Source organism: Marmota monax, unplaced genomic scaffold, assembly GCF_021218885.2.
Source record: "Marmota monax isolate L192 unplaced genomic scaffold, Marmota_monax_Labrador192_F-V1.1 WCK01_AAM20220418_F8-fsc00095, whole genome shotgun sequence".
NCBI classification, from domain to species: domain Eukaryota; kingdom Metazoa; phylum Chordata; class Mammalia; order Rodentia; family Sciuridae; genus Marmota; species Marmota monax.
Genome location: NW_026695244.1, coordinates 2,663,923 through 2,683,333, shown reverse-complemented (window position 1 = coordinate 2,683,333; position 19,411 = coordinate 2,663,923). Strand labels below are relative to the sequence as shown.

The 19,411-nt window shown below is 38.5% G+C and overlaps 1 long non-coding RNA gene across 1 annotated transcript; it reads right to left on the bottom strand.

Annotated features, from left to right (window-relative positions):
- Window positions 1-311: 311 nt before the first annotated feature.
- Window positions 312-11,264, bottom strand: LOC124105693 (uncharacterized). Its single transcript, XR_006855815.2, has 3 exons — window positions 10,983-11,264; window positions 4,143-4,345; window positions 312-737 (listed from the first exon to the last, which is right to left on the bottom strand). It is a non-coding gene; the product is annotated as an uncharacterized LOC124105693 (long non-coding RNA).
- Between the last annotated feature and the right edge of the window lie 8,147 nt (window positions 11,265-19,411).

The following is a 19,411-nucleotide window of genomic DNA, read 5'->3' as shown; positions in this document are numbered from 1 at the left end:
AGAAGTGGATAGTAAAAAAAAAAAAGAATTAGCTTCATGTGCTGAAGCCCCAAGAATTTACAAAAAAAAAAAAAATCCATTTTTGTTTTTGTTTGTTTAATTTTGTTTTGTTTTTTAACGGGGCTGGGGGGACTACAGCCAGCATCTCACTGGGGGGGGTTCTTTTTTCCTGCCAAGGAGGGTGTAAGCCACCTGAAAACTTAAAGTCTCAAATAATTAGTGAAGAACAAAACACAAATAGAAATATATTTACAAAAAGCAGAGCCCCTGATAGATCTAGTCCACACGATTGCTAGAACTAGACAGAGAAATGATGGCTCTGGTGGTTTATTTAAGGGGGTACATCAAAGGCAGGGATAAGGTTTCAAGGGCAGAGTCTTGCTTCCTGATGTCTTGCAGTCAGCAACTTGATTGGCATCTTGGCATGTATCACCCATCTCAGGTGCTGCATGGGACACGGCAGAGCAGGACAGAAATTCACACTGTCAATTGACCAGAGAAATTGTCCACTGGTCATTCCCAGACACCAGATGTTTCTATCCACTAGGCTTTGATGCATGGTGACCCACACGCAACGCATGGATGGCTCATGACAGTTTTTGTTGTTGCTTTTTTTTTGTTTTTCCATCTAACAGTGTGATTGGGAATCAGGTGGTCTCCATCTCTGCCTCTTGACTCACTTCTCTCGAGACTCTGGCTCCAGTCCCAGCTCTCTCCGCTTGGAAACAAAGATAATCCTGGAAGCAACAGGTGCACATGATATTTACAGTTCATGATCTCAACATGAGAAAGACTTGCAAAATTCCTACCCTTTTCTGGACAAGGACACTGGGTGGCCTTGCTTGAGTTGTGTGCCCACCTCCAGACCTATCAGAATCACCTGGAAAAAGGTTATTCTAAGTAGTCAGCTTGCTCATGCTTTTGACAGGGGGGAGGTAAGGCCTTTGATTGGCAGCCCCACTAGTGGATGCCACTCTCCATAACAGGAAAGTCCTCTAGCATAATTCTAGAATCCAAAGAAGCCCTAAGGAGTCCAAATTCAGAGACAGCATAACTCAGACAAAATGTATTTATTAATTGGGCTTGACTTCAAAGCATGTAACCAGGAAATGGCTTTGTTTTATATTTCTCCTGTTCTTATTCTTCAGAACTTTTCTATCTGACCTTCTTTTCCTAACTCCAACCAACATTTTGATCAAACTGCATAACTTCTCCGTGCTTTTCACTTTTATGGCAATCTTATTTGAAAGTATTATACAAATTAAATATTCTTTAATATCTGAACTCCATTTCTTCCTCTTCTTTGGATCTACCTCCTATACTATAGGTCAAGCCTACTGGGTCCTACTAGCATGCAATGGGGAATTGAAGTACAGTCCTCATCCTGGCCACACCCAATCACTCTGTTATTTCTTGTTCCTCCCCATTCAAGGAAGAGAAAGGAAAGAAGAAGTAAAGAAGTCAAAAGATCTTCATTATTTAGCCATTGGTATCCTCTGTGGGAAAGGCCTTCAAATGGCAGCTGACTTCTCTTTTGTAGGGAACTTACATATATTCTTTAGAAAAACACTTGGCCCCCTGGGAATCTCCAACACTTTTCTGTTCCTTCAGGGAAACTGTATACTTTCATGTTAACCTCTAATAATTTTCCCATCCTTTGTTCAGAAGACAATCCCCCACCCAGTATTCTTGAGCCGGGTCTTTCAAGATGGTTACACCTCCTGTAATATCCTCCCTAGTCATAGAAAACCACAGGCAATACCCTGCTCACCTTGGAGCTGCACCTCATTGAACTATATCCTCCTCTACTCTCTCTCCTCTAAGGGGCAGCTCCAGCCATCCCCATGTCTAGGCAAAAAGCAGATGCAATACTCTGTGCTCACAAAATTCAAACAAAGATCATATTCACCCAAGACCACATTCACCCAAGACCACACAAAAAACAAACATGTCCATGGTTGTTCCTGGCAGCATTCTTCATAATAGTCCTGTGTTAGTCAGCTTCCCATTAACACACACACACACAAAAAAAATACCTGAGATAATTGACTTATAAAAGAAAAGATATATTTAGCTCGTTGTTTTGGAGCTTTCAGTCCATGATCCAGTAACCCCATTGCTTTGGGACTCTGGCGCTGGCATCCGATGGCAATGAAAGGAAGTGCATGGTGAAACAAAAAACTTCTTACATCAAGAGCCAGGAAGCAGCAAAAATACAAGAGAAAGAGACTGGGGTCCTACAATCCCCTTCAAAGTCACACCCCATTGACCTAAGGATCTCTTACTGGGCACCTTCACCTTCTGAAGATTTCACTGTTTTCCAATAGTGCCACATTTTAAAATGTGGCCCTATTTAGGAATACTTATCCAAACCATAGCAAGTTTCATACAATGAAAAATTACTCAATCATAAAAAGGAGTGGTGTACTAATAGACGCTGTAGCATGGATGAACCTTGATAACATTTTAATGGAAAGAAGTCAGACATAAAAGTCCACCCCCAGAGTGTATGACTCCATTCAAGTGAAATGTTGAGAACAGGCAAATCCCAGAGACAGAAAGCAGATTGATGTTTTCCAGTGACTGAAAAAAGGAGAGATGGGGAATAACTAGCAATGAACATAGAGTTTCTTTGAGGGGTGATAAAAATGTTTAAAATTAGTTGCAGAACTCCATGAGTATACACAAAATCACTGAATGCTTTAAAAGAATGAATTTGACAATATGTGAATTATATCTTATAAACCTGTTATTTTAAAACAAAAATTCCTCCAAGAAACGCAAATCAAAACTACTCTAAGATTTCATCTCACTCCAGTCAGAATGGCAATTATCAAAAATACAAGGAACAATAAATGTTGATGAGGATGTGGGGAAAAGGTATACTCATACATTGCTAGTGGGACACAATTTGTTGCAAACACTCTGGAAAAGAGTATGGCGATTCCTCAGAAAACTTAGAATGGAACCACCATTTGACTCATTTATCCCACTCCTCAGTTTACCCAAAGGACTTAAAATCAGCACACAACAGTGATTTAGCTGCATCCATGTTAATAGCAGCTCAATTGGCAAGAACCAAGCTATGCAACCAACCCAGGTACCCTACAACAGATAAATGGATAAAGAAAATGTGGGACATATACACAATTGAATATTACTCAGCTTTAAAGAATAAATTATGGAATTTGCCAGTAAATGGATGGAGCTGGAGAATATCATGCTAAACTAAATAAGCCAATCCCAAAAAACCAAAGGCTAAATATTTTCTCTGATATGCAGATGCTAATACACAACAAGGGGTGGGGGTTAGGGAAGAATAGAAGTATTTTGGATTAGGCAGAAGGGAGTGAAAGATGGAGAGAGGGTATGGGGGTAAAAAGGATAGTAGAGTGAATTGGACATTAATACCCTATGTGCATATATGACTATACAACCAGTATTATCCTACATCATGTACAAACAGAAGAATTGAGAAGTTATACTCCATTTATGTATGATGTGTTAGAATGCATTCTATTGTCATGTATAACTAATTAGGATAGATAGATAGATAGATAGATAGATAGATAGATAGATAGATAGATAGATAGATAATTCCTCCAAGAACTGTTATTTAACTGTTACTAACTGTTATTGTGGGAAAGAAAGAAAGGACTGCAAGTCATAGGAACAGTTCTGGATGCCTCTTAGCAAGTCCTGATATTGGTCTAGTTCCATAGAATGTGAAGAAGTTCGTCCTCAACTGGGCTCTGCTTTGGAGCCGTAATCTGAGGACACAGGGAATTCCCATCTAGCAATTTTACATTGGGTTCTACTCTCAGCTTCTATGTGTATCCAAGATGCTTATGGTATCCTCACCAACCTCCATATGGGATATGCATGGTCAAAATGTTCAGTAGAGGTAGAAATCCTTTTCCACACAGCTACAGAAAACTACTAAAAACTACCCTGCTTTCCACTCTTAGAAATTAAGAAAGTATATCACTAACTATCACCGTTCAAGGTACTACATGAAGCCCTACACACAGAGAGATCATTGCTTATTTTGCTTATCTTGTAGCAACATGCAATTATTTCCACTGTTGATGACTATAAGAATTGTCATTATAGTTTCAGGAAGATATGCTTTATTCACTCACAAGTTTATTGAGGGCCCACCATTACTGGGATCTCTGATGACAAGGGTGAATAGCTCCACTCCATTTTGCCATCAATGAAGTGGTGTTCCAATGACTTTGCCATGCCCCAACTGGTGATCAAAGGAAACATTGGGGAATAGAAGTATGGCTCTAAGATAGAGAACTTTGCTAGCATGTGCAAGGCTCCGGGTTCAATCCCAGTACTGCAAAAGAAAAGAAAAGATGATAAGTTAGCAGACACCAATGATGTAATATATATAATCAGCAGAAGCAGCTAAGCTATTAAACATATAATAACACACAGGTTATTATATGTATACACACGCACACACACACCACACACCATGAGTGCTAGAATTCAAATTCTTTCCAGAGTATATATTGAAAAGCATATACTCTTGCTGTCAAACTTTTTTCTGACTCACTGTTATTGCCATTACATTGTAACTAACACAGTAAGAGGGAAAAAATTTTCCCTCTTCTCAAAATATTATAGAAAATCTTAAGATTAATAATAAATCTATTGTTTTTTCAAAAGGCATTTCACAGTTTTGCATTTACAGAAGTAGTTATACATTATGGGTGAATTCTAATGGTTACCGCATTACTATTCACCAGCATCTGGAGAAGCTGTGCCATTCATATCCAGTTTGTTTCTCTCTTAAAATGTGATCCTCAGCACCACATAAAAATAAATAGATAGATAGATAGATAGATAGATAGATAGATAGATAGATAGATAAAGGTATTATGTCGATCTACAAATAAATGTTTTTAAAAAGAAGAGAAAATCCCCAAGTAGCAAACTTTAATTCCTATGATTCCTCCAAATTTTCATTGAACTTGACCAAAAGCTGTTCCAAGTGGGACATACCACCTCACTCAACCTAGAAAGAATATCCATTACTTCGAGCAAATAATCTCCTCCTATATGTCCAGTTCCCTGGTTATCCCAGCTCAGCAACACCCCTTACTTCAGAATTGCTGGGCCTTAGCTATTGGCCCAAAGGAGTCCTTGGATGTGTGTGTGTGTGTGTGTATGTGTGTCCCTCAGATGCCCTCTGCATTTTTTTTTCTTGCTCTTCCTAAAATTTCCTCTGTGCCATTTTTTCCTCATCTGTAAAACAGAAAGAATTACAGTTCTGCCTACCTCAGAGGGCTGTCATGAACACTGAGATGACATGTGAATGTGCATTAAACCCTTGCAAATGTCACATGCCATTTAAAGTGAAAATTATTTCAATCAAGAAAATAAATGCATACCATAAAAATGGATAACAAAATAATTTACAAATGAGAAATACTCTGCAGATGACTTCCAGCACTTATAATTAAGCTCTCAATTAAATCTAAGTACCAAATAGAACTGGAGGGAAAATAAGATCATCTTGCATGCATGGGACTAAAAGAAATCAGCATGTGCCTAATGAAAATTAGGCAGCTACATGGGGCCTAAAGAAAATTAGGTTGTGTTGCTAAAAGCAGGGGATTTTACTATGCCCTTTAATTCCCTTCCACTACTGACTTACTTTCATGACAGCCTCATCAGTAACGGAGCTTTACGTTATTAATTGTAATGAAGATGATTGGATTTTATTATTCAGGAAGAAAGTGGCCTTGCTCAACAGAAATAAGTTCAAGGAAAGAGAAATTCATTGGTCTGATATTTAAACTACATTCAAGTTTTGGAAAATTCTTAGAAGCAAAAATGGGAACAGGAGAAGCATAAAGGGAAGCCATGGCTTCCTGAAATATTTAACCTACGTGCAAACACCAAGAATGAAAGATATGTAGAAAAAAACCAAAGTTAAAAAAGAATAGACCCACAATATTATGACTTCCTTAGAGTAATTTAACAGCAGAGGGGAAACACGTATGACTGGTTGGGGAAGACTGGTTATTCAGGGAAATAAATTAGAAAAGGAATTTTTGTAACTTGTGCATTAAGAAGAGAAAATTGGGCTGGGGCTCAGTGGTAGAGTGCTTGCCTAGCACATGTGAGGCCCTGGATTCGATCCTCAGCACCACATAAAAATAAATAAATAAATAAAATAAAGGTATTGTGTCCATCAACAACTAAAAACTTTTAAAAAAAGAAGAAGAGAAAATCCCCATGTAGCAAACTTTATATACAGCAACTCTTCCTAACCACACTAAGCATAATTATTTATTACAGCTAACTTCTAATACACATACTCAAAACTTCCTTTGAACCAAAAGCTAAACTAGTCAACTAAACTAGGTCATTTCATGAATAACACAGAGAATGTCTGCCTCAGCCCTTCTCCCTGGCCTCCTTCCTTCTGTCAGTAGGGAAGATTGAGTAAGTGGTAGCAGAACAGGCCACAGTGAGATGATAAGACGGAGACTAAACACCTGCCCTGGGGGCCAGGCAGACACTTGGGGAAAAGGCAATTACAAGAGTCCAGACAGGTGGGCAGGGCAATAGTGTCAGGAAAATTAAAATAAAAGGCAGGTGGTTGATTGAACAGGTGGAAGAAGAACAGCAATGGGAGTCTTAGGGTAGGCAATACACAAGAATTCAGACAGCGAGGGCTGGTGGTTGATAGCTGGAACCCTGTTTGTAGAATAGATTTCAAGGGCAGATCAGCAAGATCAAGATAGACCCTCTACTCCAGGAGAACTAAGGGCTTGACCAGAAATGGAGGTAGAGACTAAGGATGAAAGAAAAAGGACAAAGTCCCAGTTACCACTATGAAGATACAAGGTAGCAGTTTGGTCCAAGAAAAAGGCCAAAGACCCATTACTGGAAATAAGATACAAAATCAAGACAGGCAGGCCTGCATTAAGGCTGCATGATGTGGAACAACCAAACTCTGGCTCTGAACCAACTTCTTTTCCTTTTTGTATTTTCCTGAATTAAAAGAGTCTGCAAACCTGGGACAGAACTGAGGGAAAACAAAGTTTGATCTTGCTAATTGGACTCTAGGTCTTATAAAACTCTGTATATCTCTACTGTTATATCTATTTATCTAACACATACATATATATAATTTACTATGTTTCAGGCATTCTCCTGCATATGTCTAAATATTAACTCCTTTAACAAGCCTATGAGGTCAGTATGGCGATAACCACCCTTTTGGCAAATAATTAAACTAGGCACAGAGAAGTTAAGTAACTTGTCCAACGTCACAGGACCGGTAAATGACGGAGCAAGAATTTAAACCCAAGTTTCAGTTTTAAAGTCCATATTTCTAACTGCCCCACACCACATTGCTTCATCATGATCTGTTTCTCTTTCCTTCTAGAATCTAAGATATGGTTCCTGCTCTCCAGGATTTCAGTACCTTTGTATCCCCAGTGCCTAAGGCAATGCCTGGATCATAGTGAGCCTTAATAAATACCCTGAGGATGAATGAATGAATGAACAAATGAATGAATATGTGCCTGGCATATTAAAGGCACAAATAGCAAAGACTGTAAGGCCCTTGACAGAAGAAAACATGATCTACAAGATTGTGGGGCAGAAGGCGGCCAGGATCCAAGAGGGAGTCACCAGTGGAACTACACGGGGGAGGTCCAAGGGATATGGCTCATACCAGAAGCTGTGGATCAGCAGTTTAAAAAAGTAGCTGAGGTCAGAGGAGCTTGGACATAGGAAATGGTTGTACAATGATCTGCTACTTGTAAACGCCCCACCTCCCACTTGCTCTGTGATATTTTATGTTCCACCCCACACCTACGAGAATGTATGGATTTGGGCAACCACAATTTACATGCGGAAATGACTGTTCCCATAGATCACTGTCAGTCATCTTATGCAATTGGCACACAACCACCTCTGGATAAGAGTCAACTTGATAAGCACAGCTTGCATTCCAACTATCAAAAGGAGAAAGTGATAGTAAATGTAAAACCAACCTGCCTAATCACATAAAGCCAGAGGTCACTTCTGAGGAAAGTCGTCATAAATGTTTGAGCATTTAATGGCCCCTTTTTTTCAATCGTACACAAATATAGACACACCTAAGTGTTAAGGTGGACAGAAGACACATCCACACATTTCTCATTCTCTTATAAATCCTTCCCCATCAAAAGCCTCAAATCAGACAAGTCAGTTGGTAGCAGTGATAATTTCAAGATAAGGAGAAAATAAAAATAAAAATAGCTAAGGTTTATTGAGCCCTTCTTGATACTAGGTGTTATTCTAAGTGCCTCATATATATTAACTTATTGAAATCTTACAACAACCCCCTTTTATATCCCTTGTACCTCTCCCGTGCAGTTCCACTAGTCAAAGAAAGAGAAATAGAGAATTTAGGCAATTGGTCCAAGGTCACTTGCCAAATGGTGAGTAGAAGGGTTCACACTCTAGCCGGTTTGTCTTTTGAGCCTGTGCTTAGAACCATGACTCTATGGACCATCCACTCTGAATACTGAAAATATTGTAATGACTGGAATGTAGAACTTACTCCCAACAGCAATGCCCAGCTCATTTTCATTCATGTTTTGGAGCCTCTGAACTATATACATGCTCATGACATAATCACCCAGAATGTTTATCCTGTTGGTTTAGTAGATGTAAAGAAGGTAAGAATCTCAAAAAGCTTCCTACAGAAGCACAGGAGAGTCTCAGGAAAGAGCCCTCCCTAATCAGTAGGGGCCAAAACAGATCCAAGACATATTGTCCCCAAGATACAACAATGAGATCTGCTCCATGCTAATGGTCGGCCCCAATTACTATTTTTTTTTAAGCCTCTGCCACAATTCCTGCTGCTCCCTAACACACTTTCTTCAGGCCAAACATATTCTAATTAGAGAGTACCTCCACAGGACTAGGATGCCTTTGGCATCAAATTTCCGCGTTGGCAAGAAACCAGAGTAAGAAAGTGCTCCTCAGCCTATGAGGACCAAGCCCATCCAAAGCAAACAGTTCCCATAACTGTTTACAGCAGAACAAGCTTCTTCCTTTAAACAGGGCGAGTGTGGAAAATCACCCTGCCAGACTTTGCATGTTATTTTAGCACTTCTGAAATTCAGGGAGGAGGCCATCCCCACCAATAGATCCAGCCCTCTTCAAATGAGAAAAGCACAAGTTGGGAAGCACATTGAATACCCAATCAAAGGCTCTAGGGGGCCTTGTTGCTCAAAAGGCATGGGTTTTATCATAATTACTTAAGAAGTGACTATGTTTAATACCTCCACCTAGAAAATACCTCGTGCTCCAGCTTGGAAATTCTCCTCACTTTTCTGTGACACTACCAAAAGGAACTTCATAATCTGTCTGTTCCTCTGTATGTGTTGGCAAGACCAGAGAAGGACCTGGGTGAGTCGACTTCCTGTCATTGACTTTCACTGCTAGATCATTCCAGTTTTCTAATTAGAAATACATTATTGCTGTAATGCTTTGAAACAACTAATATTGCAGACAAAATTTATCTTTTTTAATATCTGTGAGTATTCACAGAACCAAGTCTGAAATTTGGTGAGCCAAAATAAGGCACCTGCATGATATACAATACCAGAGAAGGTAAGGGATATGGTGTATTGAGAGGTATAAGGAATATGGTGTAGGCAATAGACATGAGTGATTTGATTCTAAAGCTACATGGATCTGAACTGTGCTCTTTTTTCTAGTTTCCCAAGTGTCAGGCCTCCTTGGTACAAGCTCAACCAAGCCTTTACTGTTTTAAAATCTCAAGTGACTAAATCAAATAAAATAACAGACTATATTAAAAGTAGTGGAAATAGCAAAACAACGTTCAATTCTTGTTTATATGGAACCTGTTCTAGAAATAGGAACTACTCTTTTCAATACACAAAGAGAAAAATTGTCCACTTCAATTATCCACATATCACCTTATTAAAAGGGGTGGGGTGGGGTGAGGAAGGGGTAGAGCAGCAATCTTTGAGTTTACTTATGTTTAAAATAAATTTGGCATTCAGATGACCTGCAGGGGTTGATTTATGATTACCCAAGATCTTGACAAGGAAAGGTCCAAGAAAAAGGAAAGATCACGGGAACTCCTGACCTCACCCTTCAATACGTACAATGAAGAATGAGGAGGCCCTATGGCAGCATCTGCTTCTCTTTGCCCCAAAGTGAAAGGCTGAGAGTGGACGTCAGCTCTGCTGTCAGACTGGCTAATGTGCTGGCGTGTGCAAGTGGCAGCTGCACGTGCCTCCAGAAAACTCTCCTTCTCTCTACAGATCAGCTTTTATATTCCTAATCCTATAAACCAGGCTGCTGTGCACAAAACCACAACCTCTGCTCTATCAGTCTGGAAAGTAACAGCACCAACTCCAGAACCCAGAGCTATCGATTTGTTTATCGTCCCCCAAAACCCTAAAAACACAAATATGTACACCTTTGTATATATCTTTTAAATGTGAATTGCTTCAAATGCGAAAAAAATGTATTTTACTCTTTTACTCAAAAGTCATAACTTCCATTATTTTTTAAAGGAGGGGAGATAAATTGTAAAGAGTCTTGGATATTTTTTAAAGAGAATTTTAGTTTTAAACAGAGAGGAACAATGAAGCGACAATTTTTACAATTACAAACAGAATTTAGAAGTATATGCCATGCATATTTAATATTCTAATGATTATGACTAGCATATTTTTATTTCGTTCTGTTAAAACATTGATAGTTACTGGGCGAAATGGCATTTGCCCATAATCCCAGTTATTCAAGAGCCTGAGGCAAGAAGATTAAAAATTCAAGGCCAGCCTGGGCAACCTAGGGAAACTCTGTCTCAAAACACAAGAATTAAAATGCAATGTAGCTCAGTAGTGGAATACTTAAATGTTCAAGGTCCTAGGTTTAATCCCTAGTACTATGAAAGAAAAAATTCAATAGCTGTCTCCACTTACCGTGATTTTATACTCTCATTTGCAGAACATCATCATAATCATTTATCGATCACGTGGTTATTATAAGTCTCCAACACTGGGATTCTTTTAGACAATGTTGAACAAGAATTTCAATCATTTGGTAATTTAATGGGTATCCTCAGCTCTCTCTCTCTTAAGCTCTATTAAACACATCTGCCACGTCAAACCAGATCCACAAATTTCAGTTTGAGTCAGTTGTATTTCTTTTCTGTTTATTTATAAACCCTGCCTCCTTCCAGAAAGGATTTGAGACTGCTATTACAGTCATCACACCAGTCCTGAGTCCAACAGTTGGTAGAAACCAGTATTTCTGGTTCCTTACTGCCTGTGGAACCTTACAAGTGCTGATTCATGCCAATCAGAGACCTGTGCAGACTGGCTCAGATAACCCCCAGTAGAACCGGCCATTCTAGCTTGCTTCATCAGCCAAGAGTGGAGCCAGCCAAAGTCTTGAACTCTGTAAAGGCTATGTCTTTCTTATCAGTAGAACAGGCAATCACTTCCACCACTACCCTTAATTCTTCCAGACAGAAAATGTTCCCAACATCTCAAAGACATCATGTCCTAGGCCCTAACTATCAGCTGTCAACACAGTCAACATTATCACACTTCTGCCAGCTCCCAGGACACACATCCATGTTCTGTTGACAGTGTACTCTCTTCTCATCCAGACAGCTTCCAAGTCTAGTCTTGCCTGTCTTACAATCTGCACATCAGGAGCTTGATTTCCCAGGAAATCTCTGCTAACGGGCTGGATAAGTGGTCAATGGTTTGATAGCCCAGAGATGCAATGTTCTTTCAGAGCTATGAACTTGTCACCCCTCATCTGACTCTAGACAGTTCTCATACAAGAGCTTCTAGAGAAAGGAAAAATCTTATTCCACAAAAACTGGGATTGATGACCAAGGGGCAATTTTCTCTCTTGAACAAGAACTAAACCTTCACACTAGTTGAAACATGACCCTCTAGTCCTAGAATATTTTGATTTTTTGAAAATGTACCATTACTTACTAAAATAATATGACAGGAGAAGATATCTAGATTTGTTCCTAAAATGTTCTTATGGTTTTGAATTAGAAGATGCTCTTGACTTTGTCTCAATGCGATTGTGAAGTATTATGGGTACAGAACAACCAGAGCATGTCTGAAGCACAGGAGTGGCTTGACATACAGTTCCACCTGAGAGCTCTCTGATTCCCTTTTGCACTGGCCTGTCTTCCCACAGTTCACCACAGTTCCTGATGAAAGATGGCAGAGCTAACCTGTCCCCCATATTGTTCCGGAATTTCATTGTCCATCTCCCTATCCTTCTGCACTTTTCCAGATCTAACAGCATACTCTTCTCCATCAGCAGAGTGGTTTTAAAGATTTCAGAGAAAACTTTACCTCTCTAAATATTATTTATCCTCTACTGCTGTCAGAAGATCCTTCACCAAAGCAATTGTATGCACCAGACCAACAAATATCTGACACATTAGCAATATCAATAAATGTTAAATGAATTGATAAAAGAATTATGAATGAGGGCTGCGCTGTAGCTCTGTGGCAGAGTGCTTGCCTAGCATGTGTAGGCATTGGGTTGGATCCTTAGCGCCACATAAAAATGAACAAAATAAAGGTATTCTGTCCATCTACAACTACAAAACAATTTTTAAAACAAAGGAATGTATGAATAAATGATTCTCCTTCTCTTAATTCCTCTCTTTTAACTCTAATCCCCTGAGTAACACTTCTGTAACTGTAAATACCTACAACTATGAATATACTAAGTAAGGGTTTTTATACATGTATTGTCGAATTGAAAAGAGGAGGGCCCTTCCACTATAAGATAAAGTCAAATTATATCCCTCTAATCCCTTGCAGTGTTGATTCCACATTTAGAATTAATTTCAATACATAATAATAATTATCTCATTTTATCTCAATGGTATTTCCATTGTTCATTCTTTCACACAGACCATGAATGCTCTCACAGATGTCACAGATTTCTAGTGACCTAATCTTTAAGAGCACACAAGCTTTTAACAAAGGATGGCATAAAAAAGAAAGCAAGAAAAGGAAATAAAATGATTTTTTAAAGAACAACAAGGATGGCATGGAAATGCTGTCTATCTACATATCTTTCATTTAACCAGAAATGAAAAAAAAAAAATAGCCAAAGAAAAAAGATAGCACTTGCAATACAATGGTGCTAGAAAGTGCCAGCAAACAAAATCATGAGTTTTCTCTGCCTCTTTATATTCATCTAAAAGATCTCTGTTTTTCCATACCGTTTGGGGTCCAATGGGAACATATCTGCAAACGGGTTTTGAGAGTTAGAAAACAAGATAGAAAGAAAAGGTGTTGTCATTGCAACCTTCTTGTCTCCATACATATCAGCTGTTGCTCCTACTAAAGAAGGCAAAGGGGAGGTTTTCCATATCGCCTTATAACCACAGCACCATTGCTTCATCTTCAGCCATCCCAGACATCACTAAAGAAAAAAGCCTGGCGTCCCAAGAGAAGCACACACATCAGGAGGAGCAATCTGCCCTCCAAGACAGAGAAAAACCAGTGACTGAAGTAAGTGGCTTCACACACTAAGCCCTCTCAAGTGGAAACATCTCTGCTATTACCCATGATCCAATCCAGGCATCACCCAATTCTGGAGCCAGTGATATGTAGCTGCTATTTGTGGCATTGACAAGTGTGAATAGCAAGTGTGAAGACCAGCCACTCCACCAACTCAGCGAGGGGATGACGTTAGCACAGCGAGAGAGGCTTAGCCTCACCCAACGGCGCTCCTCTACTTCTTAGGTTATTCCCCTGACATTAAAGGACAGGGTAGTTGACCCAACAGGAAAACATGATGATCTTTATGTCTTTTGTTCTGAATACACCATCAAATTTTAAATAATTGATCTGGTTTTTACAATTCTACTGAAGTCACTCCCTTACCAATCACCTTCTAGTCCCTAAACCACATTCTCTTGTCTTTGCTCTCTTTGAGTACTCAGTTGCAATCCTCATTGTCACTTGATTTCTTCCTGAAATCCTCTCCTAAATTCCATCACACTGAGCTCTCCAGTGTCTCCCACTACTTAAGCCATTCCTCCAGGATCTTAATATCACTTCCTCTTCTTTATCCCCTCCTCTAAATGTGTTGTCCCTAAAAGTTCACATGTAGTTTTTCTTGGTAATCTCACCCTGTCCGCAACTTCTACTACATCCACATCCCTGGTTTCAAGATTTTTCTAACCAGGTTTCTACCTACCTCTAGGACATCAAAACCATTAGGTTTTGTTCATTTCTAACCTCAACACGTGCATAGGCAAACCTGGACTTTCTTCTGACTTCCATATTTCCATGATCGGGTCCATTATCTTTCCAGAACCCAGATTCTTGAAGATCCACACCTGATTCCTCCACCTAACTTTCCTTGGACACTCTGTTTCAAGTCACCATAGTATATTGCTTATAAGCTCACAAATAGCTTTGTAATTGAGATAATTGTGCATTTGGCTTATGTTTCCGACTAGTCCTAAGCTCCTTGAGAAAGACTGTGTTTTACTCAACTCATTCCACCTTGTAGATCTAGTGCAAATCTTGAGTTGAAAAGATAAAAGTGAGCTAGACTCAGTGGTGCATGCTTGTAATCCCAGCAACTCAGGAGGCTGATGCAAGAGGATCACAAGTTTGAGGCCAGCCTCCACAATTTAGCAAGGCCCTAAGCAATTTAGCGAGTTCCTGTCTCAAAAATATAAAATAAAAAAGGCTGGGGATGTGGCTCAATGGTAAAGCACCCCTGGGTTAAATCCCTAGTACAAAAAAAAAAAAAAAGAAAGAAAAGAAAAGAAAAAGTAAGAATGAGCATTCTTGGATGCATTTTTTATCTTCCACTGTCTTTTGTCATCTGCAGTCAACAAAATTAAACTATAATTACACTTAATCTCAATACTCTGAAGAAAACCACCAAAGAAACATTCTAAATAATACTGTAACATGCAGAGTTCATGCTGTATGGAATTTATTATGTGTGTGGCCCACATTTTCAGTCACTGGAAACACAAGGGAAAAAAATCTATATTTGGAAGGGACCCTGACATGTATGGAGAACCAAATTCATGTCTCTTATTAAAGCTATTCCCTTGGTTTGCTTCCTCAGTAGTGGAATCCCTTCTCCCTATAATTTTCTCATCCTGTTATTACTCCCACACTCAGTTATGAGAGCACTATACTGTTAAGAGCTACATTCAAAACATTGCAACTTTAATTCACTGAAAGCACACACCCCTGAGAGTGACTCAGCATTGCAAGGTGCCCACACTCCTGCTTTTGCTGATTGCTTCATCAACTCTGGGTTTGGTGTTGCTTGGAGTTCACTAAGCACAGAGGACAATTTTTAGGTTTAAGGTTTGTTTGTTTAATTTTGTTTGATAACAGAATCTGCACCATACCGGAAGGTAACATGGTCAGGCTTTCTGATTTCTTGACCTGTATTAAAATGCCAGGTGAATGGCTTTAAATCCACCAATAGGAAGAGAGCAGATGTTGGGTTTACTGTGGCCTGGGGCACTGAAAAAGAAGCTTGTACTAACCTGCACTCTACCATAGACAGCTTTAAGAAAAGTTGAACAAATCACTCCACTGGTCTCTTCTTACTGGAAGGGCTATAAACAGGTAAATGAGGCATTTGCAAGAGCACCTCATCCAACTCCACAGTTTTGTTTTGTTTTTTGATGCCCCTCTAGTGGACAGTATAATCATACATACATACCAATACCACTCATCTGTGAAAACTAACTTAGTAAGTCAATCAGGAATGCTACAAGAACAGAATTAAAGATGCATTTACAAATAAATGTTGGTTCATGTTTAATAGCTGATAACATTTCAAGCTAATGCTTGAAATTAGTTAAAACAGATCTCCCCCTGAAACAGTGCTATCAGATTGTTTTTAAAGAAGCCAAGTTCAGCTGGTATCATTCATCCGTTTACTCCTCCCACTCCCTACAATTTGAGTCTCACCCACTGCTCCTCCTTATTTCCAGCTCCTTCACACTCCCACATTCCAAACAACTGAACAACTCACTCTTTCACCTTGTGGATTTTTGCTTCTACATATTTGATGTGGTGTTTGATATGCTGATTCCCTGATTTCACTCTCAAATCTCAGTTCAAATGCCAAACTCCTAGACTCTCCTTCTGATCAGTCATTCGCTTTTTTCGTACCTGTAAAATAATTTTCATGGCTTTCCATTTTGCATTTTTGTTGTTGCTGATGTTATTTCTGCCTATCTTGATTTCCTCTGCTAATAACCTCCCTCCAAGCCAAAGAAAATTCTTTGTTTGTATGCTTCAAGAATGTGTCAAATTTTTGCATATAGAAGTCTACTAACATATCTTAGAATAAAAATACAAATATTTCTCAAGTTATGAGAAAGTCCTTGGTGGCTTGGCTATAACTTGCAGATCAGCTAAGGTATGGGTTAAAAGTCATTGATAGAATTAGCATGTCCTCTAGTGACCTTATTTTCTCAAAATGAGCTGCTCCGTGTGCATGATGCATGTGTTCTTAAGTTGCCATGAAAAGAATAGAGTAAAAAACAATCAGTAGGTAGCAATTTCATTCTTTCGTTCTAGGGCAATGCCAGCAATCCTGAGGCAGCCAGCTCATAGTCGCTAATGTCTTTCCAAGCCTCTTTACATGATCAACTCCGCTGACATCAAATCCAGTCGTCATCATCATCTATCATTCATTCAATTGTCACAGAATGCTTAGCATCACCAAGTAAAAATGTACCTTAATTTTTGAGAGTACAATTCCCAAGTTCTTGGAATTTCCTTTTGAGTCAGGCCACATTAGCATGAATTGTCATTAATAAATTATGAGGCTGAATTTTCACAAATGAATCAGAAGTTAAATTTCTAAAGCCATCACCTTGGAACGCAACGTAATTCTGATGTCGGCATCCACCTAAAATTATTTTAGAATGATTTTCTTGATTTGTCTTTAAAGTCAACTTAGGTGCCATATTTATCATAATCTTTCATCAAGTTTTATAACTATTAGATTTTGTTTTAACCCCAAGTGGAATAATCCATTTGATTACCAGCCCTGCCTCTAAATGCCTACTAGTAGTTTTTTTAAATTACATTCATCTTCAAAAGATGAACATTTTCTACAACTGAGGATATTTCAAAGAACGTATCAGAGGCCCTGAAGGCTATTCTAAAAATAAATAATAATAGCATTATTAGGGTAAATGTATAATCTTATTAAGAAGAAGAAAAAAAACTGAGAGTGTTCGTATTTAGGTGTTTGTGCTTACGCTTACTGTACAGTCATATTTAACATATTTTGAAAGCAAATAGAAAGGATAATGTTGCAAATAGAAAAACCATTTAGGGACTTTTTTACATATATGTATTTTGCTCTTTTTACCAGGTGTGATTGACAAATAAAGATGTACAGTTTTGATGCACATATACATTGTGAAATTATTACCATAATCAAATTAATTAACATATTCAGCACTTCATATAGGTACCTTTTTTGAAATGTGTGTGGTGAGAATACTTAAGATTTACTCTCTTAGCAAATTTCATTATTATTAACCATTATTATCACTATTAGGTGTCTGGAATATATCCATCCTACAATTGAAAATTTGGTCCAAGGGCACTTAATCACCTTTTACAGAAAATATTCAATTAATAAGAACACCTCCTTCTGATGAAGATTTATTTCTATAGGAGCCAAAACATAAGGTCTGAGAGCTCTACTGGATGCAGCAAAATATACCTCTCAGCATAGTCCACAAATCTCAGTTGCTGCTGATAATACAGCTCAATTTGATCTTAGTACCATAGGATTGCACCCTGTTTTTCTAAATAATACCAAAAAGTTTCATGAATTAGAGCCTCCAACATGGATGTTTTGCATCTCTGCACATACTCTGCCAATGTGGTACATAGGCACTGGAACCTTAGCTCCATTTGAATATGGGGACAGTAAGACAGCACAGTCTAATACCACATTATCCTGTGACACAGGGTGGGGGGAATGATCAAGACCAAACTCTTTGACTCTCTTTCTGACAAGTTATTTACTTTATCCATTCCTCTCAAATAATTTTCATCCCTTTCTACTTTGTATTTTTATTGTTGTTGATGTTATTTCTGCCTAACATAGAGAAAAAGACCTAGTTTCCTGTGTCAAGAAAATGTATATTTGCAGGCATTCTGTGTAATGCATATACTCTTTGACTTTTCAACTGCTTGGCTTATATAATGGTAAAAAAGAATCTAAGCTGTGAATATGCTAAAAAAATCCTGTAAGAAAAATATTGCAATTGGAAATGTGCAGAATTATCACAAATATCATCTTTTCACACAAAAAAATGCTCTAAGAAAAAGGCAATGAATTATCTGATGAAGAGTTCTAAATATAAATAGTTGTAATTATAATACCTCCATTTACTGAGAACCTATTATGTATAATGTAGTACCTTAAGTAGTGACTGAAGCAATTATACAATCCAAATTTCAATTTTTTCATTTTAAAATAGATATGATAGGGGCTGGGATTGTGGCTCAACAGTAGAGCGCTCGCCTAGCGCGGGCGGGACCCGGGTTCGATCCTCAGCACCACATAAAAATAAAAAGGCATTGTGTTGTGTCCATCTACACCTAAAAAAAATAAATATTTTTTAAAAATAGATATGATAATATCTCTCAAGTGTGTTTTGTAATGTAGTATCTACATTACTTATTTTATAATGTAGTGCCTACATTATACATAATAAGTATCTATTAATTGTCCCCACCTGACAGGTAGAGTGAAGGAAACTCAGAGGCACTCAGCTAGTAAATGGGCAAGGTCTGTGTTGTGTGGTAACTTCCAAAATGAAGGGCTTCCCTAGAGCCCAATTTCTGTAAACCCATTTTATTTCATGAGAATAATTTGGGTAGAAATAAGGGATAAAAGGAGGGAGGAAAGAAGAGAGGGAGATTGCTACATAATGTGCATTGTAGATACCCTATTCATGGTTGCAATTATTCCATCTGCAAATCCACAAGGCATCAAATGCAACTAGTTCTCAGCTTTTGCTGCTCCCAAGGGAGTACAGTACCATTTGCCATAGTGAGGAAGTGATTGTGGCTGAGATGAAACGATGCTAACTCCATACATTACAATACCTGTCTTCCTGGAGAATATATTCTGTAAGAGTATGTTTGTTTTCTCACTAACATATCCCCAGCACTTGGCACATTGCCCATCACAAATTGGGCCCAGTAAATATATGCTACTGAAAACATATCGAATAGACTAGACTGTTTTGAGGGGAATAGATGTGAATTTAGAAAAGAAGCTGCCTGAAATAATCAAGCCACAGAAACTGTCTCTACTCAAAAGAACCTCTCAG